The sequence below is a fragment of the Adiantum capillus-veneris genome, chromosome 10, assembly GCF_014529385.1.
Source record: "Adiantum capillus-veneris isolate H3 chromosome 10, ASM1452938v2, whole genome shotgun sequence".
NCBI classification, from domain to species: Eukaryota; Viridiplantae; Streptophyta; class Polypodiopsida; order Polypodiales; family Pteridaceae; genus Adiantum; species Adiantum capillus-veneris.
The window spans coordinates 59,144,495-59,168,014 of NC_140940.1; the positions used below are offsets into that span (position 1 = coordinate 59,144,495).

At 42.3% G+C, this 23,520-nt stretch overlaps 1 pseudogene; it reads left to right on the top strand.

Moving 5' to 3' along the window:
* Positions 1 to 503: 503 nt before the first annotated feature.
* On the top strand, positions 504 to 982 carry LOC147448918 (uncharacterized; annotated as a pseudogene).
* Positions 983 to 23,520: the final 22,538 nt, after the last annotated feature.

Below are 23,520 nucleotides of genomic sequence, written 5' to 3' on the forward strand. Positions count from 1 at the left end.
GAGAGAGAGAGAGAGAGAGAGAGAGAGAGAGAGAGAGTCTCTCCCTATATCTCAGTCTGCGTACTGCCCTGCGTGATAGTGCCCTGTTGGTGCATCACGTACAGTTGGACTAGGTTGGGCCAGGTAGAGCTGCCCTACATTGTGAGGGATTTGAAGAGAACTATGAGGGCGATGGGGCAATAGTGAGAAGGAATAGCACCCAGCGATGGGGAAGGAGATGACACCATGTTGAAAGTGTGTGTGAGCGCATGTGTGTGTGGCGGGCGTCCCACGGGTGGCCTTCTGGACGTCCTCTGCGGCTGTTTATCATGTGATCTGGCATATGTATGGGCTGATCTCGCAAGGAATGCCAACCTTGAAAGGTAAAGCAAGAATTTATTACACTGGGTATATTCTGCAGAATTAATTCTGATTAAAATTGTCATATATAACCTACAGTTGCCAACGTTGTATTTGAGGACAGTAACACGGAAATGGTTTCCTGCATCCCGGTCTTGCCACCAATGGATCTCAACGACCTGCCCATTATTGTGAGAAGCGACCCTACTGATTTCATCTATCAGTTCTTATCCCGCTAGCTACAACCCACGTTGTGGGCGGCCGCTGTCCTCCTCAATACTTTCTTTGAGCTGGAGCCCGATTGCCTTCACACCCTTGTCGCCAACTTCCTTGTCCGCACTTATGCCATCGGCCCCCTGCTCCCCCCTTCAGCCACTGCCGTCAACGGAATTAGCCCCCGACCGGATGGCCCCGCTATCGGCGCTCTCCTCAATAACGACAAGTCAGAGATTGTGCAGGAAAAACCACCCCTCTGTACTGCTGTAATTGCAACCAAAACCGTGTTCCAAAAGCAGGGAGTAGTACTGCTGTTAAAGCTAAAGAAAAAGCTAGCTTTACTGCCGCTAAAAAGGCCGCTACATTTAGCAACGCTGGCATCTTCAGTGAGGACGTCAGCTGCCTCCAATGGTTGAATATTAATTAGTGGCGCTATGCAATACCAGTGGGCAGGATGTCCGAAGTAGCAGGAGAGATGGTGGGAGCACATACATATGCATGCAATTTGGAAGGGGTAAGTGACGATGGTGCCTGGTCGTTCTTGATTCTATGGCAACCTCCTGTCATGCAAGTGTGGAGATTCCCTCTTTCTTGCTGGGATTCTAGCCAGCTCAATGGATCTGTCTCAAACTATTGCTACTCTGCTTGCAGTGCCATACACAATCTTCGCCCCACCGAGGAAGAGAGAGAAAGGAGACACAGAGAGAGAGTGAGGTGGCCTGAGTGGTGGTCGTCGACTGTCGATGGCATCAACAGAGCTCGTCAACAGTGGTGGACAAACGTAGGCAAGAGGAGAGAGCCGAGAGCGAGAGAGAGAGAGAGAGAGAGAGAGAGAGAGAGAGAGAGAAGGCATGGCAAGTGGGACAGAGAACCGTTAGATAGAGATTGCAAGTGGGAGTGAGGGCAAAGTTGGTGAGAGAAAGTGAAGGGAAGGAATAAAGTAGTTTGCCTGTTTAATATGCTAACTTTTTCCCAAAAATTTATGTAACCTATGTATCTATGTATGAGAAACTTTAGAAGTAATAATTAAATTTAAAGAATTTACACAAATTCTTTAAATTTTGAAGTTTTTTAGTTTTCAAATATAAAAGTTAAAGATAAACAACAAAATTTGTAGTGCTCTTCACGTGCCAACCCCTCTCACAACTACCACTATCCCTTCCTACTCTTTTTTCTCCTGCTAGGTCACCCTCTTCATCGCTTTTCGTCTCCCACATTCACATAACATGCCTTCCTACTCTTTAGAGATGAAAATATTTCAATTTTGAGATGTAAATGCATTTTTGAAATGTTAATTTCTTGATTTTGAGATGTAAAGGTATTTTTGAGATTTAATTAGCCCAAATTTGGCAATAAAGCCATTGTTATTGCAATTTTTGTAACGTTTGTTCCTTTTTTTTATTTTCTAAAGATTGCAATGGTCCCCTCTCTTCTCAAGGGAGGGCCTTGTGATTTTATCACTTGTTTTCTTTTGTTGTGTGTGATTTTTTTTTCTTTGTCTTTTTTTTAATTTTATTTGTTTTGGCTTGTTTATGTTTGTTGGGGTTGTGGGGACAGATATGGCTTCTTTCTCTTTAGGGGTTTGACAACTCTTTCCGGGTTGTAGTGGTCTTCTACCTACTTTTTGCCCTTTACAATGGCATAGTGTCACATCTGTGAGCTACTATGAGGAAGGCAAGGCGTACCCCTCTCTATATATATGTATATATATATATATATATATATATATATATGTACATATGTATATATATATATATGTATATATATAATATATATATATATATACATATATATATATATGTGTGTGTGTGTGTGTGTGTGTGTGTGTGTCCTCATGCACACCTGCAAGGGGTACAAAACGCCGGTGCTCAGAGCACACTGGAAGCATGGGGGGAGGGGTATGCGAGAGTGGCAAATTTGGCACCACGTGTTTGGGGGGGGGTGGGGGGGGGGGGGGGGGGGGGGGGGATGGGATTTCTCCCCGCATTATATGTTTTAGTAGATACATGGCACCCTACCGCACACCTTGGGCACACACACACACACACACACACAGAGAGAGAGAGAGAGAGAGAGAGAGAGAGAGAGAGAGAGAGAGAGAGAGAGAGATGCTTCATACCTGTGTGTAGGTCCACACATGGGGTGCTGCATGTGGAGACGATGTGCTCCATGGACGTAGCATGTGTGCTGGTTGCTGTAATGCTCGATGCCTAGCTGCATTGCACACTATGAAAAGAGAGAGAGAGAGAGAGAGAGAGAGAGAGAGAGAGAGAGAGAGAGACGTTGTGGGTTGTTGCATGTTGTGTGCGAGTCTAGTGGGTTACTGTGCAACCGGACAATCAAGGGACATGGGGGCGGGGGGGGGATCCCTTCCCTAAATTTTATATTGTTTATAGATAATAGATATCATTGTTATTCATCGTGATGCCTACACCATCACGGAACCACCACCACCACTACTCTTCTATTAGTGTGTTACATGGCTTCATTTTGCTGCCCATTTCATCATCATACCATGATCTCTTCCCATCAATAGAGGAGCCCCTGTTTCTTTTGAGGATTCCAATTCTCTAAGTTAACCTCACACACACACACAATACTCTCTCTCTCTCTCTCTCTCTCTCTCTCTCTCTCTCTCTCTCTCTCTCTCTCTCTCTCTCTCTCTCTCTCTCACACACACACACACACACACACATTCCTTTTAGGCTTTAGCGCATCATAGTGTGACACTTGTTTCATTGTCTATTCATTGGGTGCTTCCGCACCTCTATTGTACGCTATTGCCGCTTTGACACCTCTAGTGCAACTTCATTGCCTCTATTGCTCTCTATTGTACATTCATTATTGCCGCTTTGACACCTCTATGGCTCTACCATGTTTGTTTTTCCCTACGAGTCCTCCTCTGTTTTGTGCTCTTTATTTGCTCGCCATATTTTTCTGAGGTCTATTCTTCCCCCTATCTATCTCATCTCCTCCCTCCACAATAGCTCTGCAACATCTGATTACAAGCTAGCGACAGTCAAATGTTTTTGCATAGCCATCCTCTGTTTTTCCCCTATGTTCTTAAGACTCCATTAGAATCGGCATTTAGCATATTTTTTAAGGTCAATTTGGAGGGTCACCTTACAGTAAGCGAGCTGAATTTGGAAGATTTTAGTGTAATAACCCAATTTTTTTTTACCAAAAATTGGTGATCTTCAATGGTTTCCTTTTTTCAATTGATTCCCAAATATTTTTTGGTGGACAATCGAAACGCTGACATATGCTCACATGGAGCGAGGGTGCAATGGCATCGTGCACTATGCGCGTGCACAGAGAGAGAGAGAGAGAGAGAGAGAGAGAGAGAGAGAGAGAGAGGGGGGGGGGGGGGGGGGGGGGGGGAGATCATGGAGCATCAGGTGCGTCTTGCCATGGTATAGCAGCTGTCGATGCGTGGCAACAACGCTCCCTCTTTCTACTGCTCTGAAGAGAGCACCTACGTTCACATGGCAACAAATCTCTCTCTCTCTCTCTCTCTCTCTCTCTCTCTCTCTCACACACACACACACACACACACACACACACACACACACACACACACACTCCCATAGGCATGATAGAAGCATCGCTCACTCTTGGCTTGGGACGCTAAGCCGGTGCTATTGACAGTCAACTGAAAAACCATTTTTGTTGTTCTCGAGGGCATCAGACATGGGAATGACCGCCTAATTCCATTTAAGTTTTGCAAATAAAAATTAATATGGGCGCTTTGTGTTTGAGGCTGTGTGGTAAGCCAAAATTTGCCTCCAAATGCAGGCTTCATGAAAAGGCGTCGAGAAGGGTCGCCTGTTGTGCCCCCTAACCTATGAAGTGGGGATGCTAGGTGCAGGTGAGTGTGCTTGGTGCCCCCTGCCTCAAATAGTCCTACTTAGATGGCATTGAATTCTCCCTCCGCTGCTGATGTATGTTAATCACGAGAGAGAGAGAGAGAGAGAGAGAGAGAGAGAGAGAGAGAGAGACCTTGCATAACACAATGCCATCATGAGAGAAAAGAGAGATGACACGTGATGAGAGAGAGAGAGAGAGAGAGCAGCCACCATGCGCCATGATGACAGAGAGTGGGCGCGCCCACTTGCTAGCAGGCAAAGAGAGAGAGAGTCTTAGGTGCCTCGATTGGGACTCCAGTCCACAGCCTCCGGGGCAGACTGCTATAATCAGGGTTCACTGGAGGGAGAGGGGAGTGGGGGGACCGGAGGTGGCATATGATGCAACGTGGCCTCTCCTCTCTTTTTCCCATTATAGATAGGAAGCGAGCTGAATCTGGAAGATTTTGGTGTAAAACCGGTAATAACCCGAAAATTTCAATAAAAAACTAGGTGACCTTCAATGGTTTCCTTTTTTCAATATTTTTTGGTGGACAACCGATGTCCTGACATATGCTCATGGGGAGCGAGGGTGCAGTGGCATCGTGCACTGCGTGCATGCACACACACACACACACATAGATGGTGGGGATGTTCAGGGAGCATTGGGTGTGTCTTGCTGGGGTATAGCAGCTATCCACGCGTGGAAACAACGCTTCCTCTCTCTACTGCTCTGTAGAGAGAACCTATGTTCACATGGCAACAAATCTTTCTCTCGCTCTCTCTCTCTCTCTCTCTCTCTCTCTCTCTCTCTCACACACACACACACACACACACACACACACACACACACACACACACACACACACACACACACACACACGCGCGTGCGCGCGCGCTCACACACACACACACACACACACAGAGTCACAGGCATGATAGCAGCATCGCTCCCTCTTGGCTTCGGACACATGGCAACAAATCACTCACTCTCTCTCTCTCTCTCTCTCTCTCACACACACACACACACACACACACATAGTCACAGGCATGATAGCAGCATTGCTCCCTCTTGGCTTCGGATGCTAAGCCGGTGCTATTGAGAGTAGACTGAAAAACCATTTTTGTTGTTTTCGAGGGCATTGGACATCGGAATGACCTCCTAATTTCGTTTAAGTTTTACAAATGAAAGTAATATGGACGCTCTGTGTTTGAGGCTGTGTGGTAAGCCAAAATTCACTCCGAATGCAAGCTTCATGAAAAGGGGTCGAGAAGGGTCGCCTGGTGTGCTCCCTAGCCTATGCGTGTGCCGCCCTTGGGCTACTACTCGTTTTGATCCTCATCCCCACCTTGTGTTGCAGCTGCCCCGAGTGGGGATGCTGGGTGCAGGCGGGTATGCTTGGTGCCCCCTACCTAGAATAGTCTTACTCACAGGGAAACTGGATTCCCCCACCATTCCCTCGGCAAGACACGCTTCCTGGATATCCACTTAATCTCGGAATAACCTCTTCAAGATCCACTTAAGAAAAATGATTTCTTTAGCCGAAACTAAAGCAAGCAAGCATCACACGAGTGTTAGTAGGAATACCTACCTAAGTCCTTGTATCTTCGGCAACGGCGCCAATGTTGCGGGAGAAAATCACACGACCCATAAAGTGCATGCAACACAAACTAGATCAACATAATGTGATTTGAGGACACAGATGACATGATAGGCACACAAAGGAAATCTCTTTAGCTTGTCAAGCTGAGACCATCTTACACATAAAACACTCTGGAAGGAAACTCACTAAACCATGCCAGAATCTTACGGAACTTAAGGAATACCATCCCCTCACTAGGATACACCTATCCCTAAGCCTCTACACTCAAAACCCTAGCTCTAAATCCATATGCAAAAAATACGTATAAAGACAAAGCAATATTTTGAAAGTGCCCAAAACTGAAAGCTATGAGTACCTATGTGTAGCTTATGTCGCCACGATTCTAATGACTACTTGCAAACAAAAAACAGACATCGTTTGATATACTTACATTGGCAAATAACTCATAAATATGCGAGCATGTTTGCTTCGTTCCACGAGAAATGCTTGGCGTTGTCGCATAGCTCTTGCCGAGGCTAGCGCAATGGTCTTGTCGGTTCTCCAGTGTGATGAGCGAGCAGGGAGTAGCGTCAGGATGAAGCTCACGCTCTCTCTCTTCCTCTCTCACACACAGTAGATGGCAACACTAGAACTTGATTATGATTAAAAGTTGTCTTTACAAAAGTGACCTAGGTACCTTATATACTAAGGCTACCTTAGGTTAACCAAAAATAGAGTTTGAGGGGTCAAATGGCTTGGTATTCATAATCTGGAAATGCCATTGCACCTCGGCTTTTGCAACTAGATTAGCTACTTATTACAAATGATGTTTATGACCATAATCCTCAACATTCCATATTTCTCAAAAAAATAAGGCTTTGTTGAGTTATGTCGTGTTGTTGACCCAGCCATCAACATATTCACAACTGGATCTTTTCTAAACCTCAAAGTCCATAATCCTAGGTTTTTGTGAACAATTGTGCTGTTTGAACTGCTTGCTTTATCCTCAAGGGGTTTGCTATGTATAAATTGTGTATATCGTATGCATTCTAGGACTATTTCTAAAACTCCTTATCTGTAAATTTTTGACAAATAAAATACACCCTTTTCCTATTCAATCTGTAATTTTTTTTTAATTCCATTATACTGTATCCTTTTGTATGTGAAAATGTGAGAAAAAATAAAATGCAATAACCCCTTCTGCTGCACTCACGTGATAGTCACATAATTATTAAGTGACCCCCGAGGATTCATCTATACACCTTGGTAGAGATAAGCCTTTACAAGTTTAGGACTTTCAAAAAATCAACTTAATCTTCACACTTAAATTATGTAGTGCTAAAATAACACCCAAAAAATTCAATAATGGCAAGACTCTTGCTTGTCCATTAGAATTGATGGGTACTCAACTGGATAGAATTGTTCGATCTTGAAAACAATCATCAATGGATTATAAACAAATGGGTCATAGCCATACCAAAATAGATGGATCTTAGCCCTTTGAAAACAGATGGCTCTTAGCCCTTCTTATTACCATATCAACATAGAAAGATTTTTGTAAAATCATGCCTAGTTTCACTTTTCTCGTAGAGAATTAGGAGAGAGAGAGAAATAATGTTGGGATGAGGAAAAATCCCTTATTCTACTGTGTTGTATGCCTCTTGCATATGCCTCTATGTAGACAATGGTTGTGTCGTACCTTATCTTATAAGTATACAACATTGTGCTCGTATAACACTCTCGTAGAGAGAGGTAACATAAGTCACATCTTGACCCACCTACCTTGCATGTGGCCGTAACTGTACCAGGGTTATATAAGTATGGCACTTTTTCTACGAATCAACATAAATAAAAAAATTGTTTTAAGACATCAATAACTTACCTTGTCCTTGACAGAATAGGCATTGTTATTGAGAAATTGTAAACAATAATGAGATGGGATTATGTCTACCTCACTAGCATGCCGTGCACGTGGAGGTGTAAACCCTTGGAGACAATGATGGCCCCTATAGATTGAGACAAGTGCCTTGCACAAGCGAACATGGATACATCACAATTTGCCATTGGCAACGTAAATTGTGAGCTTATTTCCTCACTTTGCTAAATTCCCACAACTGTGTGTGCCAATGTTGTTGATTCAAAGTCAATGGCATGATCTTGGCACAAGTTAGAAGCCTTGCTTCTTATAAATGTTGTCAAAGCACTCTGCTTTGTACAAGAGGAAATCCTTGTCAACTTATTGGTTAAAATGTAGAAAAACAAGAAAACTTGAAATTGTCTAACCTGGTTCCTCTGTTGTGGCCAATTGTCTTGAGTTTTTGAAATCAAAACTTGCTTAAATCTAGCTCATAGCCATATCTACTACATGAGAGAGAGAGAGTTGTTGTATGCACTATATACTCCATCTTGGCACATAATGTAATAACCTGCAGACCCCCCCCCCCCCCCCCCCCCCCCCAAGTTTGTATGCTCATAACTTATTCCAAACATGGAAAGTCTTGTCTTTGCATTTACAGATAACCAACCTTGTTAAATTGTACCACGTATTGAAAAGCCAAAAAAATACTTGCAAAGTATGTACCTCGCATCTTCTTGGCTTGATTATTGTTTTCATTGACCATATTGATTTTTCTCAATCGATGAAACCTCTGGAAAACTTTGCCTAGGAACCATGTCCTAGCAAAAATGCAAAACTAGAACACAAAAGTAGAGAAACGCCTGTTGAATTCTCAAGCTGTAACAAGTGGTCGGCCATGTCGAGCACATTTTCCCTAAACTTATCTTAGATATAACAACAATATCCATTGAATGGTCATGCCATACAGTGGTAAATCTTCCCCAAATCGATATGCTCATAGCATACTCCAGATTGGGTGTAGGTATTATAACATAAGCATGGGGAAGCCTTGCTTCTAACATTGCCCTTATAGATATGCACATGCCATGTATATGAAAAGTCTTAAGGGCCAACTCTTGAGTGTTGTACTGAATGTAGCTATTTGTATTCACTTAGTGAGACTTGCTCAATGATCAAAGCATCATCCTGGAGGCCAAGTGAACCTTGTTCCAACATAGCATATGATAGCTGCATGATTGGAATTAAGCAGACAAGGAAAGTGAAAAAATATGCATACGTCATTGTCATGAAGATGTGGGGCTTTTGCTTGTCAAAGATTGCTTTCGATTGCTGAGGTCTTGATACTTGTATTGGGCTCTGTTGTTGTACAACTTGCCACTAGTGTCAGATACCACTTTGTGTATATGTTGAATCGGTTTGATTCCGATTATGAAATCCAAACCTTGTCAAAATCACTTTCATACTATGTGTGTTGCCAAATCCATGTGTGTTACTATGCTGATTACGGCTACCCGTTGATTCATAGATTTCTGTGACTTGAGATATTGGTGAAGGTCCACACTTTGTTGAGATTTTTTTGCGTTCAAAGCTATTCACCTTGTCAAGGTTTGTTGTGCCCAGGGTGGGCATGCAGCTTTGAATGGATGTTTAGGTGGCCAGGGGTGTCCAAAATTGGACGCCTTGGTTTGAAAAGAAACCCTGAAGGGCTATGGCAGCAAAGCAAAAACAACATCAACTGCAAGAAGAGAGAGAGAGAGAGAGAGAGAGAGAGAGAGAGAGAGAGAGAGAGAGAGAGAGAGAGAGAGAGAGAGAGAGAGAGAGAGAGAGAGAGAGAGAGAGAGAGAGAGAGAGAAATGTGTTGCTCAGCTTGGCATGTCATAGTGTTGAAATATGCTCCACATGGCATCGTGATCACAACAAACCTAACCCTGCCTGCATTGATGCAGGTCGATCTTGCTCTCTTCCTCATTGCAAGCGACCCAGCACACAGACCTTTCCTTCCTTGACGCTTTTGTGTATACAAGGGGCCATGCCCACGCCTCAAGAATTGAGAGAGAGAGAGAGAGAGAGAGAGAGAGAGAGAGAGAGAGAGAGAGAGAGAGAGAGAGAGAGAGAGAGAGAGAGAGAGAGAGAGAGAGAGAGAGAGAGAGAAAACACATGCAAAGCCATGCACGGAAAATTGTCCCCTCCTCCATAGCTCCCCTCTCCCCTAAGCTCTCATACCAATGTAAGATTGAGGGGATTGGAGCATGCAACTCTCCACTTGGACACGTCCTATATAAGCCCTACCAGCTAATAATAGGCCCCCCTTGACTGCATGTCTGTCTTGGCCCTTGGTTTACCCCTCAGTATTACCCTAGAGCTGACATTGGTTCCTTAGCATTGTAGCTTGGAGGCTAAGGACAGAAGAGGTGCTCCAATGGATAAAGCTAAGGCATTGATGGTGAGAGCAGGGGTTGCCAACATTGCAGTTGAGAATTGTAAAGGTTACCTAGTAACTAAAGGTGGACTCTCTTCACCAACCTACCTCAATTCCCACACTCTTTCCACCCACCTACCTCAATTCCCACATGTACTATTTCACCTACCTAACTTTCCACGTGTGCTATCCCACCTACTTAAAATTCCACATGTGAGAGATATCCAATGTCTTGAGCCTTTACCTCAACTTGTATATAAAGCACATATGTTGCCCTCGTTTGTACATGGCCGATTTTCCACTCAAGCGAAATCTAATCCCATTGCTCCATTCCTATTTTGCACTCTCTTTTTATTGGCATTAGCATATGAATTAGCATTAGTATTACTCAGAACTATGAGCATAATGACCTCGTCTACCAAGTTTCCCTGATCAAGAAACTGGTAAGCACTACCATGCAAGAGGGTCAATCATCCTCCAACTTTTTGGGGACATGGAAAATACTTTTGGATGAAGAACTTATCTCGGGGGTTGCCATCCCTGAAGAGCTACAAAGCATGCTCTTATTGGCTTACTCCACCTGCATCATGGAGAGCTTTTATCACAATGCAAGCCACCACGACTAACTTACAACTACAAAATCTTGTAGCCAAGATCCATAAGGAGGAAACATTTTGTGACCACACTAGCAACTCACAAAAGTCTACAACACTTGTCACCATGATAAGAAACTCATGCCCTTACAACGGTAAGAAGCCTCACCATTCGGGCCCTCCTTGACAATATAGTAACTCTAGAAGAAAATCGTAGTCTCAAAACCACCACAATCACCAAAATTCAAAGCAATCATCACTTTGGACACCTCACAAAGGATTGTCAGCACAACCACAGAATCAAGGTAATTGTCCTATCTCTCACCACAATCTCCTTCTATTTATGGTCAAGCTCATTATGTTGACATATCTACTTATGATAGCCCATCTTATTCTTTTCAATTATATCACCACTATGTACTGCTTCATATTCCAGTATCTAGCTACTTGATAGGGGTGCCACCAATCATATGACGTGTCACATTCAATGGATATCCAACATCTCTGATCTAGAACACCCTCTAGAAGTATGCCTCAATGACAATAACATCCAACTTGTGGAGATGTTGTCATTAACGGGTCATTAACCTACCTAATGGCCTACACATTATTAATTTTTCATGTATATTATGTCCCTGGTCTCAAGAAAAACCTCATCTCTACTATCAAGATCTAACCGACAACGACGTCATCATCAAAATTCATGTGAGAAGATTGCCACATTTTGGCACAAGACAAACATGGTCAGCATGTCACACTTTTGGTCTCCAAAATTGGGCGACTTTACCCATTATGTGACTCATCCCCTGCACAGGCATCTGCATCATCCATAAAAACACAAGAAAACACACTCAAATGGCATTATAGACTAGTACATATTTCTCAATATGTTTTTCACCAACTCACTCATTGCCAACTCGCATTAGGTATTCCCAAGAACTTCGTTGTATTCTTGCTAAAGCACATCACGTCTCATTCCCCACATCATTATCATCACAAGCCACTACACCTCTTGACCTCATCCACTCTGATGTTTGTGGCCCATTGCTCATCGACTCACTCACTGTCAATAAGTATATGCTTACTTTTATAGATGATTTCTCAAAATACACAATTACTGCATGGACGAAAGATCCTCAACCTTCTCTCATTTTTGCACACCTTTCAAGGCACTGGTCGAGACTCAACATGGATGCCATATTAAAGCTGTCTGCACAGATCATGGTGGGAAGTAAAATTCTCATGCATTAAAAGTGTGGTCTATTGCTTGTTGACTCACTCACTGGCAATAAGTATATGCTTACTTTTATAGATGATTTCTCAAAATAGACAAAAAGCTGTATTTTTGGGCTAAAAAGAACTAAAAATGACCATAAAATATTCAAAATAGGAAAAAATGGCTCAAAATTCCACATCAATGATGATGCCCTCGTTGCTCAAGCTGAGAAAGAAGTTTTAGAGCTAAGAATGAGCTCATTTGGGCATAGAAGCAAGAAGATACAACCATTCAATCCAGGGTGCTAGTGTAGTCCCGTGTTGCTTCCACTATGTGTTCGAGGTTGTGAGGCCTCTAATTAGGGTTTCCCCTCCTCAAATAACCACTTGGAATTCTCCAATGAAGTTCTGAAGCTTCCATGAAATGGTCACAACAAAGAATCAAAGCATCAATTTAGGGTTTTAACAAGTCGAAAGAGCACTATATCTGTGCAATTGGAAGCGAGGCTACACCTAATCTTCACACACACAATTGTTTTGAGTTAATCTTGGTTCTCTTTTAAAGTGGAGCTTTCATGGCTGGAGTTTTGTTCTTTTTGAGTGTGTTTTTAGCTTCAAATCTTTTGCGACTTGCTTGACTTTGCTATGAACTCTCACAATCAGAGACCCGATGCTTTCCTAGACGCACTGCGCACTTCTTGACAACGTCAGAGTTACCTTCTCTCCCTCAACCTCTCATCCTCAACCCATCTTCATCTCCAACTCCATCTTTACCACCATCTTATTGTCCCTTGGGTTGTTTCTCTTTCTCTCTCTCTCTCTCTCTCTCTCTCTCTCTCTCTCTCTCTCTCTCTCTCTCTCTCTCTCTCTCTCTCTCTCTCTCTTTTGCCATCTTCTCAGCAAGCAAAGAAGCCATAACTCTACTTTTCATGACAAAGTTTTTCCCTCTTCTCTTTAATGATACAATGGCACCAAAGCAAGTGAATCGAAGCTCCAAGGATGATCCTATCTTTCCATTTCCAAGAAAGGTGCAAAGGAAGATATCATCTACTCCAATCGTAGCTCAAGCGGATGTATCGATTGTGGAAGAAGTTGAAGCCGTCCAGCCTCCAACACAGGAAGTAATCGAACACGTCGCTAATCCAGTAAGATAAACCTATAATTCTGTATTACTATTCATGTTGACCTAGGAATCCAAGCATAGGGATTCCCTTAAACCATCCAAGAAATGTGATTCTATCACGAAAAACAAGCATATATTTTTGTAGAACAGTGAAAAAATTGTTTGATAAATTGTCACCATTTGATAATTTTTTATTGCTTGATAAATTTTTATTGTTTAATAAGTTGTTACTATTTGATATAAAGAGTTGGTTGATCATGTTTGAAAAATTGTTTAAGAAGAAGAATTGTTGAAAGAATATATTTTGTTCCTTGCGGGTAGTAAGATGCCTTGCGGTTAGCGGATGATCCCGCGGTTTAGCGGAGATTAAGCTGAGGTTGTCGGATCTCTTTTTATCCCTCGGGTTGGCGAGATGCCTGGTGGTTAGCGAGATGGGAAGGTTGTGAAATTTGCGGTTAGCGAATAAATAAATCCTTTAAAAAGGCTCTGTTGGCTAGACAAAGAAAGTCCATGGGTAGTGATAACTCATATAAGATATTACATAATTCTTTTTTTGTTAAAATACAGGATTGTTTTTATTAGGCCTTGTTTGAATTTTTTTGGTGATGTTTGAAGGGTTGTATGAACAAACATGCGTCCGGAACTAATAAAGAAACTTTGTTTGTAAAACATTGTGGTAGTAATTAAAAAACAAGAACAAGTGAGTGTGGTGTGGAAAGTGGGAGACTAGTATCCTAACAAATCTATGTCTATGAACGGGTGGACCCAATTAGTCGGGTACTTTTCAAAATATCCTAGGTATGTCAATGATATCTTATCTTTGTGATATAGGAATTAGCTCCCATTAAAATCCCTTGATTATTGACCTGGCATGTGGTGTATGAGCCTTATGTCCGCGATCACGATGAATAGAGGACTTCCTCTCTTATGTTGCTTGTATCTCTACTTTGTGGAAATGGAGTAGGGTGTCATCAATGGAACTTGAGAATATAAGAATTAGCTCCCATTGAAATCCCTCTATTATCGACCTACAATGTGGTGTATGAGCCTTATGTCCACGATCACAATGAATAGAGGACTTCCTCTCTTCTATTGCTCGTATCTCTACTTTGTGGAAACAGAGTAGGGTGTCTTCAATGGAACTTGAGAATAAAGGAGTCTTACCATAACCCGAGCAAGATTTCTCGAGCAATGAGAAACCCAAGCGAGTAGCAAAGTTATTATACAAGTATGAAAACCATGTCATGATCGACAACAAAAATCAAAACTACAATTTTAATGCAAGTTTTTCGAGCAATGAGAAACCTAATCGAGTAGCAAAGTTATTTTACACGTATGCAAACCATGTCATGATCCACAACAACAATCAGCACTATATTTTAAATTCAAATTTTAATAATAAATCTTATGCAATTCAACAATGCTCATACATCTACAAAGTTTCTAAACTATAAACAATTGTCATATCCTATATCCAAAAAAGAGAGATTTTTTAAGAATTGTAAGATAAAAAGTGTGATATTGATGCAAATAGAGAGTAGCATGTTGTGCCGTTTCAACAACAACATCAAAAAATGTTTCAGTTTTCTCTAGTGACTATGAAGAGTCACACTCATCATCAATAAAGACATTATGCCTCTGACACTTCTCATGGATATCAAAATTGTATCGTACATTAGCCACTATGGTTTTTGCAATCCCCTCAGCATAAATTGGCAACACACTTACATACCAAAAAAGAGAGGATAAGACTCACAATCCACATGTAAGAAATATAGAACATACATCATAGAAACAAGAAATATAACATTGAAATTGTTGTTTGAATCATTATCCATAATTCCTACATAACGAACAATGATACCAAAATAGTGACAAAATATCATACAAGTACGATGGGAACATAATTAGAGAGCAAAAGGAAGAGTAAGGTGGAGTCTCACTAGTCAACAAAGGGGTTGACACGCGAAGGCATGTCACCCACATCATCAACATCAAGAGAGGTGGAAGCCCCCTCTTTGCTCCGCTTTATAGGACGAAGTAATGGTTGCACATAATTTGAAATCAAGGCATCATCACTATCAATGGCTGCACACACCCACCCTGTACCTAAGCATGCTACCAATATTGGAGTTGTACCACATCCCAACTGTAAACAAAGACCTCCACAAAACATGCAACAAAAGAATGACTTTGTTGAAGGCCACCATGCCCTGGCTTCCCTAATGATGATCTCACTTGAGAGGTCTCTAGAAAGTCGTGCATCATGTAAGAGTCCAAAGGATTCATGCCACGTCGATTGAATAGTGGTGTGCTCGCAAAAAGCAAGGTGGTTGTATGCCAGTCCTATGCACCATAAGTAGGAGAAAACAATGACACTACACCACAACATAGACAATTATAAGAACAATAACACTTAACACACCAAATGAGAAACAAACAAGTTAGTATATAGAAGAGCATTACGTCAATCCGACCACCAAAGTTATTGACATCCTGTAAGCTCCATGATGGAGGACAACAATGCGACGAGTAATAGCCAACTCTGATGCACGACAAAATCTATCAACCCAGCCAATGGTATCTCCTACAAGGGCATGTGTGTTCATGCTATTCCAAGTTTATATAGAACACATACCAAGTCAGAAAAATATAAAAGACATTGTGTTCTTGAATATATAGAAAGTCATGAAACCTACAAATTCATTCTTTGCAAGCTACTAAGTAGAGCTATCTCTGGCACTCATGTAGGATCAATAATTGTACAAAGCACACTGCAATGTTTCTCTCGATCAAAGGAGAAACTCTATTTAATAGCATCCATCCAAGAGACTGTAAGATTAGGTCTTTTAGAAGGCTCTATCTCAAACTCTTTGTGTATATCAACCCAGATTGGGTCCCATGATGAAAGAAGATCCTCTACAAAATACATAAGCACAAACAAAAAAGAACACTTAGCAACTATTTATGACAACAAGAAAGAACACTTAGCAACCAAACAAGAACCGAAGTAGAAAAATAAAATACCTGTCACATAAGCTTCCTCCTTCTTACAATTTCCAAATTGAAACAATAAAAGCTCCTTTCTTTTTGCATATAGCCCTCCTTTAAAAAGCAGCTTTCAATCCACTAACATCATCCCTTAAACCTCTCACCCTTGCATAGGGAATCAATCGACATAAAGGAATTGGTGGACTATGAAAACAACTGAAAATGCAAGTAGATTGAAGGATATCCTGTCCTCGATGCATTTAGAGCTTGTGCTCATCCCCCAACTCTGTGCCACTACTGCTACTTCATCTCTTGTGACATACAACACTATTTGTAAGCATGCCTCTTGTGAGAGACTCATCAACTTTATGTATGGAGCCAAGCCCCAAGTCTTGACTTTGCATCTCCTCCTCTTCTGTCTCCTAGCCTTCTGTTATATTAGTGACAGCGATCGCACTTATTTGATCACTTCTTTCTAAAATACTTGAAGCTTGGTTTGAAGAAGGTCGTCTTCCTCTCCGACCTCGTCCACGAGTAGAAGGAGTAGCATAACACAACAAAAACCAATTTCCTTACTTCACTCCAATACCAAACCAACTTTACTGCAATTAAAAAATTTAAAAAACTAACTCATAAATTCCTTCTAGCCAACCATGTCGGGAATATCTATGCTGCCTTGGATGGCTTGAAGGAGCTAACAAATTCTAGCAAGTGATGAATAAATTTAAAAACAATCTCATGTGTTATCACAGTGGTCCGTTTTGATTTTTAGTAACGATTCAAAAACATTTGAGAATTATGGCCCATCATTGATTTTATAGTTCTTAAAAACTCATGAGAAAAAAACTTCTAGTAGCCATCCAATGGCTATAGATAGTTTGCAAATGATTAGCAGGAATATCGCTCTCACGATAATGGTGTCTCTTCTCATGTTTCGGCCAAGAAACCAGCTCTGCATCATCATACTTAGCTTAATATGGAAGTAGTAGTAGTAGCTCAGCCATCCCTGATCAGTCACAACGTGCCATGTACTATTGCAAAGCTATCATGAGAACGATCCCGATTTGTAGCAGTTGTGCGAACTAGAGTACAGTAGTAGTGAAGATTAGCACCATTATCTCAATGTTGTTTGTGTAGCAAGTTGCAACAAGCTATCAAGGTAAGTGTCGCTCAATTTTAGCACTTCAAACTCTTGTAAGCATGTGAAAGGAAGCCACTAAAGCTGTTTCCAGCTTGACTTGCAAAGGGTGCCATTGAGCAGTTCAAAATACCTGAAAGAGATGATCCAACTCATCCAGAGTCCCAGCCTGCTTGGCGTTTTGCAAATGGGATGTTTGGTCTAGTTCTTTCCTTTGGACTTCTCCTTACACGATTAAGGAGCAGGCAGGCTTGCGCGTGGCGCTACGAAGCAGGCATGTATATGTGCTATCTGTGTTTTTGCTTGCTTCATGTAAATCGAAAGCTGGCTATTTGTCATGACAAATGAAATCTTATACTAAGGCGCAATAGAATCTTGTAATGATAAGCTTGGTTGGCTAAGAGCACTAATAGCATATTATGGTCTACCAGTCATGGTACTTGTCTGGATTGGAATATCCTATGCACCCACAGAGCATGTGCGTACTGGCATCCTTCGACACCTTTTCAGCCCAAACCCATGGTCCCCTGGTGCAACCCAGATTGGACAGTAATCAAGGTAGGCCAGTGATATTTGTATAGGGTCAAGCATATTCACGGATCATTACGGCATAATTCAATCAGCTGATAATGACTCTCCATTGGAGGCAGCCAGTAAGATAAAGGGGCTGAGGGGATCACAAATGGTGGCCGAGATAGAGGAACAGGCAAAGGTGAAGAGGATTCTACTAATTGAGGACTGGCAGGTGTACGTGGAATATTCCAACACAATCTTAGTAGGGGCGGTGCTGGTAGCAGCACTGGCATTCCAAGGGTGGGCGCAGACACCGCAAGGGTATGCGGGGATGCCATTAAACTCATCCAACAAGGGCATGCTACTCTTTGCACGCTGCAATAGCTTGAGTTTCTTCTTCATGATGGGGGCATTCATGGCCGGTGCGGTGGGTGCGATGCCACCCAAAAGTGGCGAGTTTGTTAAATACAGCGAGAAAGTGATTCGAGCAGCGTGTGTGAGATTACAGGTCTTTTTGAGCCCTAATTCACTTCTATTTGTGCTCAACTTCTCTCTCTACCCACCACTAACCTGATGACTAGTAGCAACTTTTGCCAGTCATCTTGCTGTGGGGCAGGAAGAAGCTAGTGCATGCGATCATGAAACTGCAGTACCTAGCCGGCGTTATGAGGAGGCCTGCACGCTTAGGGTAAATAACTTCCTGTAGCCATCCACGCTGGAGTGGATTGCTACAGGTAGTTTGCAAATCTATTAAGAGCATGCCACACTCAGTTTTCAGGCCATGCTGACCTCACCCACCCAAGGCCAGTAGTTTGCAAATCTATTAAGAGCATGCCACACTCAGTTTCCAGGCCGTGCTGACCTCACCTACCCAAGGCCAGTATCTGGAGTCCAACCACCAAGAGTCCTGCCGTCCGGAACCAGTCGGCTCTTGCTCGCCACCACTATCTCCGCTAGATCAAGTTTGAAATATGCTTAAAACCTGTGCCTGGTGGGTGCATGAAATGAAGAGCTAAAAGCTTTGACGAGCTGCCACAGCTATCACTTATATCTCAGCTAGCACTGTTTTAGCTCATTAATTCCTGATGATGCGAATGGAGCTAGCTTGGGGGCAATAGGCCGGTGTTGTGAGATGATCATGTCGGTCTTGGAGGGGCACACACACACACACACACACACACACACACACACACACACACACACACACACACACACACACACACACACACACACACACACACACACACACACACACAGAGCGCATGCAAGCTTCGGCGGGGCAAGAGGTGAGGGAACTGACGTGGAGTTGGTAAAAAAATATCTATCGCTAGCTGAAGCTACATTAATAACACAACCGTGCACAGTAACCTTAAAATTATGTAAAAAAAACTGTCTGTAGCCATCCATGCCAGCGTGGATGACTACAAGTAGTTTTCAAAGGTTCCTAGGAGGAGGTTTCTTTGTGGATGATGACTCTCGGCTTCGCACTAAGAAGCTTAAACAATGCCGTTAGAGACAGTCGAGCTCTTGGTGGAATGCAAACCACAGGAGCCTGTGCTCATGTTTGTGACGGCTTGAGGAAGTGAAGCACGTCAAAGAGCAAGAGAAAGAAGGAGGTTGAGCACTATAGCCTCTCTCTCTCTCTCTCTCTCTCTCTCTCTCTCTCTCTCTCTCTCAAGAAGTAGTATCAACAATGCATCACAATGCCTGCATATTGGACGCGGACGCAAGTGCAGTGACTATGCAGCCCTCCGATAGCAGGTTGTCCCTAACCATCTAACAGAAGGTGCACACTGTGCTGGAGGGGATGGGCAAGATCCCTGCCATCGACGTCCATGCTCCCATCACATCACTTGGGCTCATGTCGTCGTGATGACTTGGTCGACGATAGAGATCACATGTAGTCTGTAAGTCTATTGATGCAGTAGTTGCATGGTCCGGCCTGCAGTGGTGAAGAACTATGCAATCAAAGAGGAGCAAGAGGAGGACATGCAGTACACAAAAAAAGAGGAAATAGAGGAGGACGAAGAGGTGGCCAACAGTATTGGTGGAGAAAATTTGGAAGCCATCTAACGTAGTATTGAAGGGATCACATCTTGATGATCATGAGGTGGATATTGAGGCACACCAAGAAAGTAAGCCTAGCCAAGAAGGAAGAGCGATTCCTTAGCCTAATGGATCAACAAGTCGGTCCACATCCACTCATCAACACCTATTTGCAGATAGAGAGAGAGAGAATGCTGCAGCAAAGTGTTGTCAACAATGCATTACAGCTCTAATGTCAAAGATTAGTGCCTATTTGCAAGCAGGTAGAGAGAGAGAGAGAGAGAGAGAGAGAGAGAGAGAGAGAGAGAGAGAGAGAGAGAGAGAGAGAGAGAGAAGCCCATGATAGTGCACCCCCGTTTTATAAGTGCATGCCGTGAGTGGGAGCCCGTAGCTCAACACATGCACTTGATCATGAGTGCGCCCAATGCCTCAGTGCGCCTCCGCATCTCAATGCCAAAGCAACGACCCTATTGGGATGGGATGCTGAGACTGGCAATTTAGAGGCGTGGTTGCAAGAAAACCTCCACTTAGGCTAGATGCATAAGACTGGAGAGTGGAAGGGGAAGCGCCTAGGCTGGAGAGTGGGATTTGCTACCACCTAGCAATTGACTTTCTCTTTTTAATATAGATATAAGATATTAAAGAGATCCATGATTGGCAAGTATGGATACATGAATGTGAAAACCTCCTCAGGCGGCTTGTAGTTATGACTAGAATTTCAAGTAAAAAAATTGGAAAGAAATTTGAAACGTTGATCCAACCCTTTGTAGCAATCTATACACCACCATTGCTTCCTTGTCGTTTGTATCAATATTTTAAAAATTCTGCTTGTCACACTATTAACCCATGGGGAGATGCATTACAATTTTTGGGCCACGACGTGGACATAAGCTAGTGCTAATGTTTGAAAGTAGATTTTATTCGCTAGCAGTTGCTTCTGTGCAAGAAAATTTTGAGCTTTGTGATGCCAATTTCTATCTTCTCTAACATTCTCTGTACCACAAGTAAAGCAAGAGGTTACAATATCAGATGATGGTGAGCAAACTTTTATGCTTGATCATGAGTTGCACCAGCTCTACAAGGTAGATGTTAGAAGTGATGATCAAATTGGTGCAGGCATCGGCAAAGTTGCTCAAGATAAGAAAGACAGCAATGGAGAATTTTAATGATGATCAAATATGTCCAATGAGTCTTAGTGGTGAGGTCAGCTTGTTAAATCACTTACTAAAGGATTGGTCTCCTCTAGTATGCGTGCCTCTATTGGTTATAAGAGTCACATAAGTTTGTATGAGGTAGCATGTGCAGATACGGCTTTGGCTGTGCTTCAAAGTGTGAAATATAATGCTTATTTAAAAGGTTTAGGTAGCTCTTTCGGTATCGGCATTGAAGACTTGGCAGATCGCTTCATGAACCAACCTTCATCTTCTGCAACAGTAGTAGGAAGGAAACTAGTTGACCTAACACACTCTTTAATGCATGAAATGGGTGTCAATAGTCCTGAAATGAATAGAACTATACTCCAAGAAAAGAGTATTAGAAGAAAGAGGCCAATTTTTGTTGATGCAAGTATTATCTTGGTGGAGGACAGCCACCGACCAGAATATGTTACAGTGACAACTTCAATTGGTGGGCTCCAACACACAAAAAATCCTTGAAGGAATGTCTCATATCTAGAGGTAATAGTAGCAAAGTCAATTTGGGCAATAAGAAGAACAGAACTTGGGCGAAAGATGACTTGTTTTGGTGTGGTGTCAAAAGATGGAGATCATTGTAGGCGGCTCATTAATGATTGTTCTATGGATTGGATCTTTGGAGCTTGCAAGGTATGGAGAAGTCACACTATCGTGCCAGGGGTGTCTACTTCAAGAATACAAGACATGGAGGGGGTTTAGTGCACTCATGCTATCTTCAAGAAATGTTCAACTGGTTTTACCATACCACCTTTGGACGCAAAGTGTCGATTGAACGTGCAAGGTCAGCGTGCTGTCGTGTCGTGGCACGTGCATGGTGAGAACGGAAGCTAAGCCCTACAATATTATGGATTTTATGTGTATACTTTAAGTATGCATTTTCTATTTAGCATGCAAAAAGCTAGTCGAAGTCTGATGTGTCACTCTTGTTGGGAATGGGCTTCGATCCCGGGGTTCTTTGTGAACGTCTTCTTGGAGCCATGATGAAATGAGCCTATAAAACTTACCTCCTATCTACTAGGCATCCTAGGTGGCATATGACATGTATAGCATGGCCAAAAGTGGCCTTAGTCATAGTATACCCCATGAGGTGTCATTCTACACATAGTAGGTGCACTTTGGAGTGATTATGGACCTAGAAAAATCCTTTAGAAAAGTGGTTACGAGTTTGTTTGATGTCATCCATGATGTATGCCAAGCTCTCTCTCAATTTTTTTATAAAGCTACTCTTGGAGGCTTATGGCGGCAAGGAGAAGATATTTGGAGAAAAATCTAGAAGAACCTCTAGATAATTCTTAAAGAGAAATAGAAGAACCTCTAGATAATTCTTCAAGAGAAAGATCTAGAAGAACCTCTAGATATTTCTTGATGAGAAAGTTCTAGAAGAACCTCTAGATATTTCTTGATGAGAAAGATCTAGAAACTTTGAAGATAATTTCAAGATATTTTTGAAAAGGGAGACACTTGTCACACAAATCCCTTAGATATTTCTAAGCAAATATCTTCTTCAAGAGGCAACCTCACCTATAAATAGAGCCTCTTGCTCCTCACTTGGGCATCAAGCAAACCATCAAGCAACCAAGCGCTCAAGTAATCCCCATAATCAAGCCACTCTATCAAGCCATCACCCAACCTCCTAGCCATCTCCTTGAGGAAAACTTTCTCTCAATTTCAGCCCAACACATCTTGAGCTTGCTACTTCATGCATCGAGCCTTCTATCTCCTCACTTGTAATACTCATACACTCTATGTAGCCTTCTTTCATCAATAAAGACGCATTGTTGGTGGCTTGCAAACGGTGTTGGGGACTTCTACGCATCATCTACTTCATCAAGTTGGCCACAATATCACAAGTCTTGAGGCGTGCTTCACTTCTTTGGATTGAGCTTGTGTGGGGCTTTGTGTGTTGATTGTCTCTCTTATCTCTTTCCTCCATTGTTTGGACGGCTTTCTGAGCTTTCTTAGATGAATAACCCCGATGGTGTAACTTTTCAACCCTTTCACTTCGTGCAACATATTAGAATTAATGTTTATATTAGCCGTAAAATCCACTTCCAACAGAGAATTGTGTTACTCTTTGGGCCGGAAAGACTGCAAGAAATTCTTCTTTCTCCACGTCCTCTTATTTTGCAACTACTAGACTACTCTAATTCTTTCGATGCGCACATATTTATTCTCCTCTAGGGGTGGAGTCTTGCTTTCTTAATATTACTATGAACAAGAGGACTTGTACACACGGCTCACTCCTATTGCTAGGCAAAATATCTACATCTTTGTAAGCACTAAGTTACAGTTTCAAAGAACCATTCGCAATCTATTTGGAGCACAACGACTTGCTGTTATAAATGCATCAGTGAAGCCTTTCATCTTACCTTTGATTAGATACGATCAAAGCCTTGATGTTTTCATCTTTGTTTTGTTTTGAGGGTTTCACGTGTGCGTATGTGTGTGTCT